Source organism: Urocitellus parryii, chromosome Y, assembly GCF_045843805.1.
Source record: "Urocitellus parryii isolate mUroPar1 chromosome Y, mUroPar1.hap1, whole genome shotgun sequence".
Lineage (NCBI taxonomy): Eukaryota > Metazoa > Chordata > Mammalia > Rodentia > Sciuridae > Urocitellus > Urocitellus parryii.
This window is the reverse complement of record NC_135548.1, coordinates 21,709,933-21,724,927: the sequence shown is the minus strand read 5'-3', so window position 1 is coordinate 21,724,927 and position 14,995 is coordinate 21,709,933. Positions and strand designations below refer to the sequence as shown.

Below are 14,995 nucleotides of genomic sequence, written 5' to 3'. Positions count from 1 at the left end.
CGGGTCTTGGCTCTGGAGGGAGGAACTTAGCGGCAAGGCCTAAGTTCAAGTAGGGACAAATCCAGGTATTCAGCTTGGGAAAGGGAAAAAAGGAAGAAGAGGGTGCTGGAGGTAGGGAAACCTGCTCTCGGGCATGGGAGAAAGAAATTGGGCGCTGAGGAAGTTGGATGCAGTGACAAGTGGAAGACCAGATCTGCATACGGAAAGGAAAATCTTGCTGTAGGAGGTTTCAAAGATGCTTAGAAGACCGTCTTGGATATAATAGGAAGAAAACATGCGACAGTGGGGAACTGGGTGCAAAGAAGGGTGTAAGCTGAGGACTTGGGAGTGGACAGCGAACTCAGGCTGCGAGGGACTGGCAGTGGCACATAGGCTGCGTCCGCCTGGGGGCGCGAGGGGGCGGAGCTCTGGTTTGGATCCGAGGACTGTTCCCTAGGACACCCGGGGCGCGGTGGGGGTCGGGAAAGCATTCCTCCCTTGAGAAGGGATTTCAAGTTCTAGGAGGGCGTTACTCCGCCAGCTCCAAGTGTCTGGGTGTTAAGGTCCGGGCACCCGATAGGGAACATCAAGAGTGGAAATCTGGAAAGAGGAACCCGTCCAGATTCCTTTGGAGCCCTCTTGCACAACGTCCACAGGGACATCTGCAAGCTCACAGCGTCACCCGAGGACTTACAAACCCCTAGGCCAGCTAACAGACTACGGACCAGGGACACACCCTCGGACGCACCCTCAGATGTGTGCACGTAGAAAGATTTGTACTCCCTCGACCTTTATTTGGAAGGTGGACGTGGACCCAAAGCTGCCCTTTGCTCCTCTGGATACTCAGCACTGTACTTTAAACCAGATATATCAGGCAGCCTGACTGGTATTAAAAACAGCTAAATCCTCCTGACGTGTGTGTGTGTGTGTGTGTGTGTGTGTGTGTGTGTGTGTTTTAAGACTTTCTATTCCCGGTTTTGTTGTGTTTTAGGAGATAAACTGCAGTTGAGTCCACAAGATTGAGAGGAGTTGGTGTGACTAGAAGTCCGTTCACTGTAAAGGTGAGAATTCATAATTTCTCTTCTTCTGTACTTTCTTTGATGTGGCGATCCTGCCTTTATTTAGTTTTGAGGGCAAGCTAAGATACTGCAATGGAATGAGTCAAGAATATTTCCAATGATAAATTGAAACCGCTTTATTTCTTTTAGCCTAGCGTCTTCTCTGATCTGCAAGAGACTATATTTGGCCAGCAATTATTGTAGTTCTTAAACATAGCCTTTAAAAATTGGCTAAAAATTTGAGGTTAACAAAAATAAAATAGAGCAAGTGGCTCTTTTTACTTGAACTACCCTGTATTATTATTCCAAGTTTGTTTTCTGGAATTACACCAGTATGTCAGGAGATTGGAATTCAACTACCTTCAGATTCAATAAATGAACTGGTGGCTGTTCATTTATTGGGCTTGAAACAGCCCTTCTTTCAGAAGTTGGGGTTGGATGGAGACAGAAAACCAGAGAGGTATAAGAATTCAGTGAATCCAGTGAGATCTAAAGCCCAGGGCATTAAAATCAAATCCAGAAGAAACACACTAATGCCTTACATTGTAGTAACAATAATTCTTTGTTGTTGTTGTTGTTGTTGTTGTTGAAAGATGGTAAAAATTTAATAGATAGTTAATGCAGGGAAAACTTAAATTGTTCAGTAATGCATTATAACACATAGAAAAATTATTGCAGAGAGTATGTTTGCATTCACTGAGAAGGAAACTAAAAAAAAAAAAAAAAACAACTGTTACTTAGTTTTGACATTTTAAAATAAGTACAGAGTCTGATCTATTAACTGTATTTGCCATTAAGGAAAAATAGCCCAGTCTTAACTATTGCATAATACTGTGTAAGAACATGGCCATGAAAATGTACTATCAAAACCAAGATAAGCTTGCCGCTGCTTTTATTTGTTATGTTTTAAAGCAAAGACAGGTATGAAAGTAGGATTAAGCATGACAGATTCATACACTTAAAGCTATACTATAAAATGTTCTTGAAATTACTGATAGAAGTAATTAACTCATCCACAAGTTTGCTCATTTCTTTTATTCTAGTTGAGTTCTAAGTTCCCTGGTAAGATATAGGGAGCCTCCTGAATACTAATAAACAGGAATCTAGAACTACAAATTTGAGAAGTGAAAGTGCGCCTGGGGTTGGGATTATATCCTCATTTATCACAAGAAACTAAGGTTTACAGCTTACTAAGTATTAAAATTTTTTATTTAAAGGCCAGAATGCTTTAGCTCAACTGTTCAAGAGAGACTGTTTTTCAGCTTCTGATCTAATCTTCTTATTTATTTTTGAATTTATTTTTTTTTTCAATTGATTTCTCCTGACTTTTCAGTTCTCATTCTAACTTAAGGGGTTAAAAGTAATTTGCAGTTGTGTTGCTGGGCAAAGTTTCTATTAAAGTGTCATGAGAAGGAACAGATTCTTTTAGCAGGCTCAAGGCCTGTGTCTCTTCGGGAATAAGTGTAAACCATGGTCTTCTTTGAAGGCTCACAGTTTCATTTCTTCCAAAGGATCCAGCTTTGTTCTTTATGGGATTAGATTAATTGGTATTTTGTACCCCCACATGCCATTTTTTAAAGGGCCATGCCTCCCTAAAACAATGCTGTTTCCCCCATCCCACCCACTAGTAGCTTATCCTCGCCTGTGAAGGGCCAGAGGAACCATGGAGGAGTTAGAATACTGAAAAACAAGACAGGGACATGCTTGGGTCCTAGGCAGGGGACCTTTCCTATTCAGATTTCTCTAATTGAGAAGTCACTTTTGTATTTAGCTTCACATCTCTGAAGCCTGTGTTGTCTCTAGGAAAGCAGAGTTCTACCAGGAATTCTTTATCTTGCACAGTTCCACCAGGAATTTTTTGTCTTGCACTTCTTTTTTTTTTTTTTTTGTCTTGCACTTCTGAAGTTATCTGGAATATGGGTCATAAGAACCAGTTGAATCTCCTCAATGGTATTTTCACCAAAATAGCCTTTTAGGAGAAATACTAGCACTTGCTGTTCTGCTCATCTTATGGGCCCAATAAAATGAGGAATTGAATTGGATAAATATGTTCAAATAGGATGATATTGTGAAAATAATCTCATTTCATAAGACAAACCAATAGTTGAGAATAGTGATTGCATTATTAAGGACATGTACAAGGTCAGACACCCCTACCCTTTAGCAAGGTGGCCTTGGGCAAAGCTAGTTTTCTCTAAAGGTAAAATGGTTAAACAATTTCCATCTTATAGGGCTAATAGGGCTGACACAAACCACATATAAAGAACACAACACAATGCTTTATACAGAGAAAATTCTCGATTCTGATGGTAAATATAATTGTTATTTGCTTTGCATGTAAGAACTATTATGAACTGTTCTTTTAGTAGTCACGAGATTGTTTATATTTCATTTCCACTTTATAATGAAATAATGACAAGGCATATATCCAATCTGTTCTTCTTTTTAGATTTATTGAAGTAAAAATATCCCAAAAAATCTATGGTGGTTCTGTGGTAGAGATGCAAGGAGATGAAATGACACGAATCATTTGGGAACTGATTAAAAAAAAAAAAAAAAACTCATTTTTCCTTATGTGGAATTGGATCTGCATAGGTAAATGAATTATTCGTCCATGAAGCTAGCAGATTCAGAAAGTTTAATCTAAGTTATTTCAGGGTGCAATTGGCTTTTAAAAATAGATGTAGCCATGTTTTGTGATCAGGCTTAAATATACCTAATGAACCTTCTAATTTAACATTCTAGTAGAAAAACTGGATTTATCATTATCTAGAACTCAAGAATCATAAGGGGAACAAATTTTGAGGGCTTTCTTACCTTGATTCCAGTGATGGTTTTATTTGTAATAAATCAGTGCCCATGAGTAGCACAATGTATTACTTGTGGAAGAGAAAAAAACGAGAGGATGTAAAAAATAGTAAAGTAAATTTTATCCTTTCAATCTCAATTTTCTATCATTCTCTTAATCAGTCAGTGGATGTTTCCTTTTCATTCTTGACCTTTCACCCTTTCATACAGCTGCTGCACTGAAAGAACCCTCATGGTTCTCTGAGACACCCACCTCAAGCCCCAGTTCCCTTAGGTCATCTTTGTCTCTTTGCCCCGTCTTTACAGTGTTTGGGGGCAGATGTGAAAGTATGTTCGTAATTCTCTCATTTTTTCCTTGTGTCTTTTATAAGCAGCTCTTTTTTTGAGCATTCAAACTAAGTAGAGGCAGAATGTTTAAAAAGGTGAAGTGGCTAAAGCCTGGTAGAGTACAATATAGAGCAACACGTTTCAGACAAATTGTTGGCAACAATTAAGTGTCTGCCTCCATCCAGAAGTATTCAGAATGTGTCCTGAGGACCCGTTAACTTGCTTTGGTTTAGACTTTCAGTTCTCATGCTGTCATTAGACGCCCTTTTTAATTGTTCTAAAATTAAGGTGCTGATAATGTCTGTATTGCAGCCACCATGTGGTGTAAAGACTGTGCTTGTAGGAGTCCACAAAACATACAGGGAACAGAGCATAAAAACAGTTTCCAAGTGGGTTGAAGAAGCATTTCACAAACTCTCTCCTTTTTCAGAACTTTGCATGACATTATGTGAACTTGCAGGGGTTTACAGGGTCCAGAATAATAATGCTAGCCTCTTTAGTATAGACTCATACGGCCTTTTAAAGGGGTGTCTTTATGCCTAGGCAGAAAAAAAAGTCAGTGGCTACAAACTAAAGAATTCTTGCAAGTTCAAATAAGTTTCAAGTTGTTCCAAAATTGCTGTTATTTCTGCTTCTTTTTGAAAGAAGTGTAGTGATTGATTGTTTTTGATTTTGTTTTTTGATTTTTGATTTTGTTTTTGTTGTTGTTGTTTTTATGAAGACTCAGTAGTGGTCCTGGCTATTTATTTCTTCTTTTCTTTTAGAAATGTTAACGGAAGCAGGAAATCCACTAATTTTCTGGTAGATTCTTCTGATGAGAATCATACTTAGGAACATGAAACTGTGGCCATCCATCTTGTGGAGTTGGGATTAGACGTTGTCTATATTCAGCATTTTCTATGCAGGAAGATAAGAAAGTATGTGGCTTTGTTAGATTTATGTGAATTATCTAAAGTTGAAGCATTAGACATTTTTTTTATTTGAGAATCAATCAAGATTGCTATTTCTGTGTTTGCATCAGCAGTTGGGATATCTAAGGAAAGAAGATGTGAAAACTAAGAACAGAAATCTAGAGACTATTTGGTTTAGCAATTTTTGAGAGCTGAAAAACTTTAAATTCTTAGAGAACAAAATAAGTTATTCTATTATTTTGTTTTTACTAATTTCCATAAAATCATGTTTTTGTGTTCCATGAACGGCCAACATTCATTCAGCTCGGCATGACCTGCAGTATGGGTGTTGGTGTACGTTGAGCTAAAACTTTCTGGTGCATATGAAACTGTTGATGGGTTCTACTACTTATCCAATAAACTGCAGGCTTGTTTCCAGAACATAGAGACTTGCCCAAGAATTAGGGGAAGGTTCACCTTATGACTAACTGGCATAAATGAAGCAGTCATTAGTATTTTTTGCACAACAGTAATCTCTATACCCTTCACCACTTTAATGTCAGAATACAAAACATCCTTTAAGCCTTCCACCCCTTTATTTTTCAAGCACAATATTTACTAAGGGAAAATTAGGTAGTGCTTAGGTTTAACTTGTATGCTAATTATATAGAGGGAAGCCATGCCAAAGGGTTGTTCATGTGTTGTTATTGCCTTAAGATGGTGAAAAATAGGGGGCAATTTGGCAGAGTTCGTTGTTTTCCATTCAATTTCCGGATAGACAGCTGCCCACTAGCCTAGTTCTCTTGACTCTTTACTTCCTTCTTGAATTGTCAGTCATCTTCTATGTTTAGGATACATCAGTGCTAAAACTTGACAGATTTAGGTGTCTTTGAGGCCTTTATGTTCTGCATAGCAACCTCTGACTGTCACCAGTGGGGTCATGGATTATAACTTATTTATTTTCCTGAAGTATTGATACATTTTTCCCTTTCTAGCTATGACTTAGGCATAGAGAATCGTGATGCCACCAATGACCAGGTCACCAAGGATGCTGCAGAAGCTATAAAGAAGTATAATGTTGGCATCAAATGTGCTACTATCACCCCTGACGAGAAGAGGGTTGAGGAGTTCAAGTTGAAGCAAATGTGGAAATCACCAAATGGCACTATCCGAAATATTCTGGGTGGCACTGTCTTTAGGGAAGCAATTATCTGCAAAAATATCCCACGACTTGTGAGTGGAATGGATAAAACCCATCATCATAGGCCATCATGCTTATGGGGACCAAGTAAGTCATTTGGGCATAATTTTCCATATATTTTTACATGACCCAGCAATTCTGATTTATATGGGTTTTTATCCTTATCGTTTGGTGTCTACACCCATTAAGCAAAGTTGCAACATTTAGAAATTCTAGTATGTATAGCTGTATATTTACCCACATTTAGGTAGAGGTAAATACAGATAAACTTACTGTAGATACCCATCTCAACACATGATTTTTGCCAAACATGTTTTTTTCTTTCTTTATCCTTTTGTTAGTTATATCACACAAATGGCCAATTGTTTTTTATTTTTTTTATTTTTTAGTAGTATCATATGATCCAACCAGATCAGTGGTTTTCAATGCTGGCTGCATAATAAGATCCACTTATGAATGATTCATTGGTTTGGTTAGGTTTAGCTTTACCTTTTTGGTTTTTGTCTAATATCTGAGTCCCATCTCCACCAGCTGAAATCTGAATTCAGGCTTTTGAATCAGTTCCACAAGTGATTCTAATGTACAGATAGGGTTGAGAACCACCAAATATGATATTAAACATGATAACTGGCTTAGTATTCAAAAGCAATCTAGTTAGAACATTTTTTCCTACTTGAAAACCAAAAATGGATTCTGTATTTCTATACAAATAGACTCATTGCCAAGTTAAGCAGAAAAGCTGGCAATTAAACAAATTCCAAAATGTGCTGAGGCAGGTTTCAGATTTTCATAGAAAGAAGCTTATGTCTTACAAGAACCTTAAAAACAGGAATTCCCTAATGCTAAAATCCAAAATCCACACTTCTATGTAGTCATCCCTGTAAACGGTGTGGCCAGGGAAGATATTTCTGGGGACAGGGTTGCCAGCTCAGTCCCTAAGGAGTTGGTTAACTTTGTTCCACCCTGTGGTTCATACTGTCCCTTCATCCTGGCCAGGCCCCACACAGGTACCAGAGTCCCAAGCAAGGATGCATGGGTGGCAGTTCTTACCAATTCAGTCTGTCTTTTTTTTTTTAATTGTAGCATCAGTCATTTGTAATAATGGACATTCTGTTGTTTAAAGTCAAGATTAAAATTTTCAAATGCCAGGTTGATTTGCTGTGTAAATGTGCATAAACCCTATGCAAAGCATTTATAGTGCCTTGATGTCTCAGTTCTTCCTTTTGAGAAATGGAAACAAATCAGCAACCCATAGTGAATGACTTTATATGTCATAAGTGTTCTTTGTAGAATAGATATTTAATCTTTTTTGTTATCTGAATGCTCTTTTACCTACTGTTAGTATTACTATAAACCTATAGGTGTGGGTGGTGCTTGTTAATTCCTAACTCCAAGTCTCCCAATTAACCCAAGTCTTTGAGTAAGTTTCAGTGCATGAATGACTTGTGAACACCTCATGTGTACCAGGCACATTTCTCCACTGGAATGGCTTATGCTCATGAGGGAGGTGAACAGGATTTGGGGGGGGGGGGTTCATCAACTGTCACAGCAGCTTCCAGATGATTTTTTTCATGTGGACAAGTGATAACTGGAACGACTGAGCCCTGAAAGTCTAAGTAATGATCCCAAGTCTCTGGACTCAGGATGCATTATTTTCATTATATCACACTGACATCTTTGTAAGATTGATGTGAGAATCAAATGACATCATCTTAAGGCATTTGATACATAGTAAGGACAAAGCATCAGCTCTATCATCATTTTCAGCACAAGTAGTATTATAATCCTCCCTGCAGGACAGCTTCCTCAGCCCATGGGCCAGGTCGTATCTCTTCATCACCCTGCAGCATTTTTATTGATTTATAGGTTTATGACTCTTTCTGACATTTGAAAACTCTCTGTCACTTCTCACTTAGTATTGTCTTTATTAGGTTGGTAAGCTTCCTAAAGAAAGTATTTTGTGTTATTCTCTGTGTTCTCTGTATCAGTTCCCATAATACTGTCACATACATGGTAACCTTCTAATAAATACTGACTGACTTTTTAATGTGCATTACCACTAACTAGAGGAACTCTGGACTATCTTCGTTTCTATCTCTTTAAAGATCTGCCAGATGTGGTAGCCTGTAATCCCAGCAACTCAGGAAGCTAAGGCAGGAGGATCCCAAGTTCAAGGCCAGCCTCAGCAACTTGGGAGACCCTGTCTCAGAGTAATTAAATAAAAAAGACTGGGAATGTAGTTCAGTGGTTATGCACCCTGAATTCAATCCCTAATAACAACAAAAAAAAGGACAAGCTATATTCTCTTGTTTATCTTGGTGTGCTCTTGTGCTCATGTGTGTTTCTCTGTCTCTCTGTCTCTCTCTCAGATATATATATATATATATATATATATATATATATATATATATATATATATATATATTTCAGTATAATTCCTATTGGGATATTTTTCTTTTCTTAATACCTTTTTCCTACTTATATAGTACAGAGCAACTGATTTTGTCATTCCTGGGCCTGGAAAAGTAGAGATAACCTACACACCAAGTGATGGAACCCAGAAGGTGACATACCTGGTACATAACTTTGAAGGTATGTATGAGTCCATCATAAGGTACATCTTCTTTTTTTAAAAAACAAATAATTTAGAAACATTATTACTGTTTTTTTTTTCAAAATTAGTATGTGACTGCCTAAAAATATAACCCAATTCTACACTTCTACGGACCAAAAATCTAACTTAAAAATTAGTTGGTTCCATACCCTCCCATGGCATGAATAAGGCATGAAGGGGTTAGTCACTTAACTGGAAATGCATATAGGCAATGACAAGGAGACATTTATGCATTTGTCTTAAAATATGGAGGGAAGATTTGCAGGAATATCTTATGCACAAATGGTATAAATTAAACATTAATAGCCCCAAATCATCTGTCATGCAATCCTGCCCTTTGCTCTGGTGGGGTTTGTATTTAGAAATGGTTGCATTATTTGCTAAGATTTTCTCCTTGCCCTTCTGGGAATTTATCCTGTGAAAGTGAAACATTTGTTTTTTTGATTTTTCTTCCCTGGCAGCTTCAAAGTTTCATTAGGGCAATCCCACCCAAAAGTTGCTGAAAGCACTCATTTAAACAAACAAATTTAAAAAATTTAAACAAACAAATTTTTAAAAAAGATAACACCTATATATCTTTTTTTTTCCTTACCTCCTTTAAATAATGTCATCTTAATAGAATCTACTTCTGTGAGTTTCAGCACCCTGGGAGTTGGTATGGGTTCAAGTTTCAGTAATAACAGAGTTCAACTAATAAAAGTTGTGAAACATGAATGATTACATGTAGCGTAATTATTTCCACCAATTGCAGTAGGCATGCTCAGTATCCTTCTGGAAATTACAAGAATTTTCATTTCGTATTTAAAATGCAAATCTCTCTCAATAATTATGGGCTGAGTACACCCTTAAGTTCAAAATACATGTTGGAAATTGTTAAAGTACATAAAAAACAAATTCAAAATTATTTGCCCATTTGTGAGTATATTTCTGTCACATTAGCAGGTTTTTTAAAATATATTTTTAGTTGTTGTTAGACTTTTATTTTATTTATTTTTATATGCAGTGTTGAGAATCGAACCCCGTGCCTCACACATGCCAGGCAAGTGTGCTACCGCTGAGCCACAGCCACAGCCCCCATATTAGTAGTTTTTGGTATTTCAGTATCTTTGGGATCCTGAAGACCATATGATTTTCTTATTTCCGTGGTCCTTCCAAAACAAGTTAGACTATTCTTATCTAGAACTGATTTTCATCCTATCCTGTCCCTTGAAATCTCCTGAATTGTTCAGTTTGGAAGACTGCCAGGGACTTGAAGTCTAGGCTCAGCCAGGGGAGCCAAGAATTGGTATTTTGGTTGTGGAGATTCCTTTAACCTTGTTCCAGCTATCCCACGTTTACTTTCTTTTTTTTCTCTCATTGCTCCCTGCAGTGGGTGGTGGAGTTGCCATGGGAATGTACAATGAAGACAAGTCAATTGAAGATTTTGCACACAGTTCCTTCCAAATGGCTCTGTCTAAGGGTTGGCCTTTGTATCTGAGCACCAAAAACACTGTTCTGAAGAAATATGTTGGGTGCTTTAAAGACATCTTTCAGGAGATATATGACAAGTAACTGCCATTCTTTATTCCTTTTTCTTTCTTTTGTTTCCAAGTAAGCTGGCATTTATGGTATAGAATTTGCATTTCCTTATCCCTTTGATTCTGTGACAAATCAAGTGAAAATCTTCAATAATCCTTAAATTAGATAAGAGCAAAACTAAGATTTAGCAGGAGTGAAATAAAACCACTCTAAATTGCTTTTGGAAAATAAACATGTTCTAAAACAGGGCCCATCCTTAATTTTTCACAGAGCCAGGATTGTTTAGTATTTGACTAAAGAACCCTGTTAGTGATAGAAAGTTCTGATTTGTCAAATATGTCAGTTTATGAGTCAGGCCCATTTTCTTCTTTCTAAAAATCATTGTAATGATTGAAACTCTACCTTACATGGTCTTTTGAACTTAAGTATAAATTTATAACAACCTCGGGCCCAACAACCTGTGAGGTGAGCCTGTGTTAACTCTTCAGTTCAGATGCAGTTTTTCTGGATAAAAAAATCTTTCCAAAGGCATTTTGATTCCCTCTTCCAACTATCCATCTGTACTAAGCCTAGAAACTGTCCCATAGTACATCTAGTTTCCTGAATGATATCATGTCATTGGAATATCTTTTATTCCCTTTATTATATTATTTTTTCTTTTCAGCACCAAGATTGAACTCAAGGGTGCTTTACTAATAACCTATACCCCAGCCCTTTTTATTTTTTATTTTCAGACAAGGTCTTGCTAAGTTGCTGAGGGTCTTGCTAAATTGCTGAGAAGTTGCAATCCTCCTGCCTAAGCCTCCTGGGTTGCTAGAATTATAGGAATAGACCACTATACTCAGCTTCCTTTGCTACATTCTTAAAAGATTCTAAGTTTCAAGAATGTGATCAGTACTATATTGAAAATTAGAAATTAAAGCAATAATTGGGTCAGCCTACTGTATCACACCTTTCCTGCAAGGTGTGACAGGTGGCCAAATTGGGGTTTCATAGCCAGAGAATGCTTGAGAAGAGATTTAGCCTGTGTTAGAGTCCCACATTTGTGCTCCGTCTACTGAAAAGGCTGCTCCCTGTCCCCTTCCAAGCCTTTGGGAGAAGCAGATGACAGCCCTGAAAAGCCAACTTCTTTTTTAATTGTTCTAATTTTTCTCTTGTTTCTTAGGCAGTACAAATCCCAATTTGAAACCCAAAAGATCTGGTATGAGCATAGGCTCATCAATGACATGGTGGCTCAAGCTATGAAATCAGAGGGAGGCTTCATCTGGGCCTGTAAAAACTATGATGGTGATGTGCAGTCAGACTCTGTGGCCCAAGGTAAGGAGCCAGAGCATCAGGTGGAGGTAGATGGAGCCTGCTAGCCCTGAGGTCATTCCATGGTAGATCTATAGTTTGGGAAGAGGGATTTCGTAGTCCTTAGTTGTAAAACTATGAAATGGTAGTGCTACAAAGCACCCAGATCCATCATTCATTTTCTGACGCATAAAGAAATTAAGTTTAGATGGGGAAGTGGATTATTCAAGGTCACAGAGGAAATAAGCAGGGGTTTAACACTGCTGGCTCCAGTCTTAGGTTAAACTCACCTCATCCTTTTTTTCCTTGAAGTTTTAAAATGTCCAACAGGTAGCCAACTACCTGGTCCAGAAGTCACCCCCTTTTCCTGCATTCATTTTCCCTCTGGTGATATTATGAAAACCAAGTGTACTCAGGCAAGAAGGAGCAATAAAGTGAGTGGCCTGGGTTGTCGGGCAACTGTGAGCAGTATCTCCAGGAGCTCATTCACCTGGCAACAGATCCTGATCATGCCCCTACTGCCATCCTTGAATCAGGCTGCTTTGTTACTGTGTGTGTGTGTGTGTGTGTATAAATATATATGTGTATGTGTTTATGTCTCTGTGTGTGTGTGTGTGTGTGTGTATATATATATATATATATATATATATATATATATATATATATATATATATATTTTTTTTTAATTTAAGCTTACTGCTTAGCTTTTAACAAAGGGGATTGTACAAAGAAATATTGAGCAAAGAAGTCCAGGGTCATTCACAGAAATTCCAGGAACCAGGTACTTCATGCCAGGGGAATTGGCCAAATCAACAGAAATTCCCCTTTCCCTGTTTTCCTCAGCACCAAGTTGCTGCTCAGTTTCAGTTACTCTTGGTAGCTGTAGGAACTTGATTCTCCCCAGATGAATGTTTGCATAGGCTTTAATTATGTTTATTTTCTCCCAGGAAGTACTACTTTTTCTCTTTGAAAGTTAAACATCTCTAATCAGTTTGAAAATCAGTAGACCAGCCCCAAGATTACTTTTATATCAGATAACTGAATTACACAACTCTTTACCACCACCACTCCCATCTCCTCTGTCTCCAGATCCTTGGTGGTTGGTACTAAGTACATACAGAAAGGTGCACTGCTTAGTGGTGACTCCACAGAAGATGAGGAGAGCTATTCCTTGTCATCGGAGTTCTGGGAGAGGGACCCAAAGTTATTCCATGTTTAAAGGTTCTCATGGCAATAAGAAGAGAGTATCAAAAGAAATATTTCAGATGTAAATGTCCAGTTATAAAAGTTTAAAGGACTATGAAGCAAGAGATCTGAAGTACCATGGGCCCTGGTAAGAGACCTACTCAAGACCAGAGTCTGGTAGATCAGGTGATCTCAGCTAAATAGATGAAAACCAGCCCAGCTATCTTTTTGTTCATTCTTCTCTAGAGACACAAACTACTTCAGACTCAGGCCATTTCATTTATGTCCTCAGTTTTGACAATGGCATAAGCTTATATCCTAATATTAATAAATAGACAAATTCCCCATGGTAGGGTCCTGAATTCTCTAATCAACTTAATTTGAGTATCTATGAAGCCTCAAAGAAAGGGATATGGAAGAAACTATTAATTCCACACAGAAATTTCTTAACTGGGCTTAAAGATGACCAAAAACTAAAATGAAATTAGAGTAGATCCACTTGATCTCTGCCCACACAAAAGTAGCCATTTGTTTATTTATTGGAAGTTTACATTATTAACTTAATGAGAACTCATAGGTGGTGGCACAAATGGAGAAAGGGTCCCTTGAATTCAAGTGAAAAAGTGTACATTAAAAAAAATAAGTGAATTAACTTAACTGCTAGAATATGGTTCTCTGAATAGGAAACCATGGAAAAGAATTGTTTTGTTGAGGGTATTACAGAGAACAAGGAAGAACAATTAGAATGTTCTTGGATCTAACCCATCCTGTATTTATGAGCCTTTTTCCCATCCCCATGAGTTTATAGTAAATTGAAGGCAGGAGATAACTCTTTAATCCTTATTTCCTCAGAATAGCAGAGTATCTGCATATAATAACAACAAGATATTGAGCTCTTACTGTGCAGATATTTTTCTAAGAAATATGAATATATATTCACAAATTATATGTATATTCATCTAATCCCACAACAACACAGTAAAGTAGGTCCTTTTATTATTCTCATTTTATAGGTAGGAAAACTGAGTCACAGCAGATATGAAGTCACAGAATAGGGTGAAAAACAGGCAGTCAGACCCCAAACCCTGCATCATGAAGCAGGTACCAGAGATAAATGAGAAACAGCTCAGCTTCTCCAGATCCTTTGACTCTGAGATCTGGAAACTTCATTTTCTGAAAGACAGAGGAGCTACCAATGACTCCATGTGCTTATGCTTACTTTGCTTACCAAGACCTGACAAGATTGAGTCTTTTGCTCTCAATGCTGAGAGACCAGTCTTCTCGCAGATGGACCAGTACTTAATGCTCTGCCACCTACAGGTTATGGCTCCCTTGGCATGATGACTAGTGTGCTGATTTGTCCAGATGGCAAGGCAGTAGAAGCAGAGGCTGCCCATGGGACAGTAACACGCCACTACTGCATGTACCAGAAAGGACAGGAGACGTCCACCAATCCTATTGGTAAGATGGTGTCTACTCCTACATCGATTTCTGACAAGAGAGTGTTCTCCAAAGGAGATCTCCAGAGGAACTCAGGCACATTCCTTAGGCTACTCAGTGTTTTGTGTGAAAAGTCATCAGCAAGTAGCTAATGAATTCTACTAATAGGAGCTATTTTAACATGCTTAATAAAGTCCAAAAAAGGTACAGTTTACATTATTGCACATGGATAAAATGCTATTTAGGGTAGCAAAATCCTCAGGCCAGAGGAGGAGGAAGAAAAGACAAATACAGAAGATAAACCTCTAGGAAGTATTTATTTTGCATTCTGAACTCTCCAGTGAGTTCATGTTTCTTTTGGTCATATTTCTATTTGTATTTACCTGGACATTGGTGACTTATTTCCTGCAAATTAGTTGCCCTATCCTTGTACTATTCCATGAAGACTTATAACTTGGATCTCATCCAAACTTTTGAGTATGTTTTTTTCCATCTTTATGGGAGAGGGTTTTTCCTTTCTTATGTGTCCAAAGTGCTAAATACAGTTTTATGGACCTTGATTTCCTCACCTTGGGGAAGCCTTGATGCTTTCTTGTTAGAAACATTAGGGGTTAAATCTTTCGTTTGGTTTCTGAATAAGAATAATTGTTTTCCTGGTTGGCCTTGCTTTGTTTTGTCTGGA

At 37.8% G+C, this 14,995-nt stretch overlaps 1 pseudogene; it reads left to right on the top strand.

The window, feature by feature from the left end:
* The first annotated feature begins 3,508 nt into the window (after positions 1-3,508).
* LOC144250970 (isocitrate dehydrogenase [NADP] cytoplasmic-like) lies at positions 3,509-14,465 on the top strand (annotated as a pseudogene).
* The last annotated feature ends 530 nt before the right edge of the window (positions 14,466-14,995 follow it).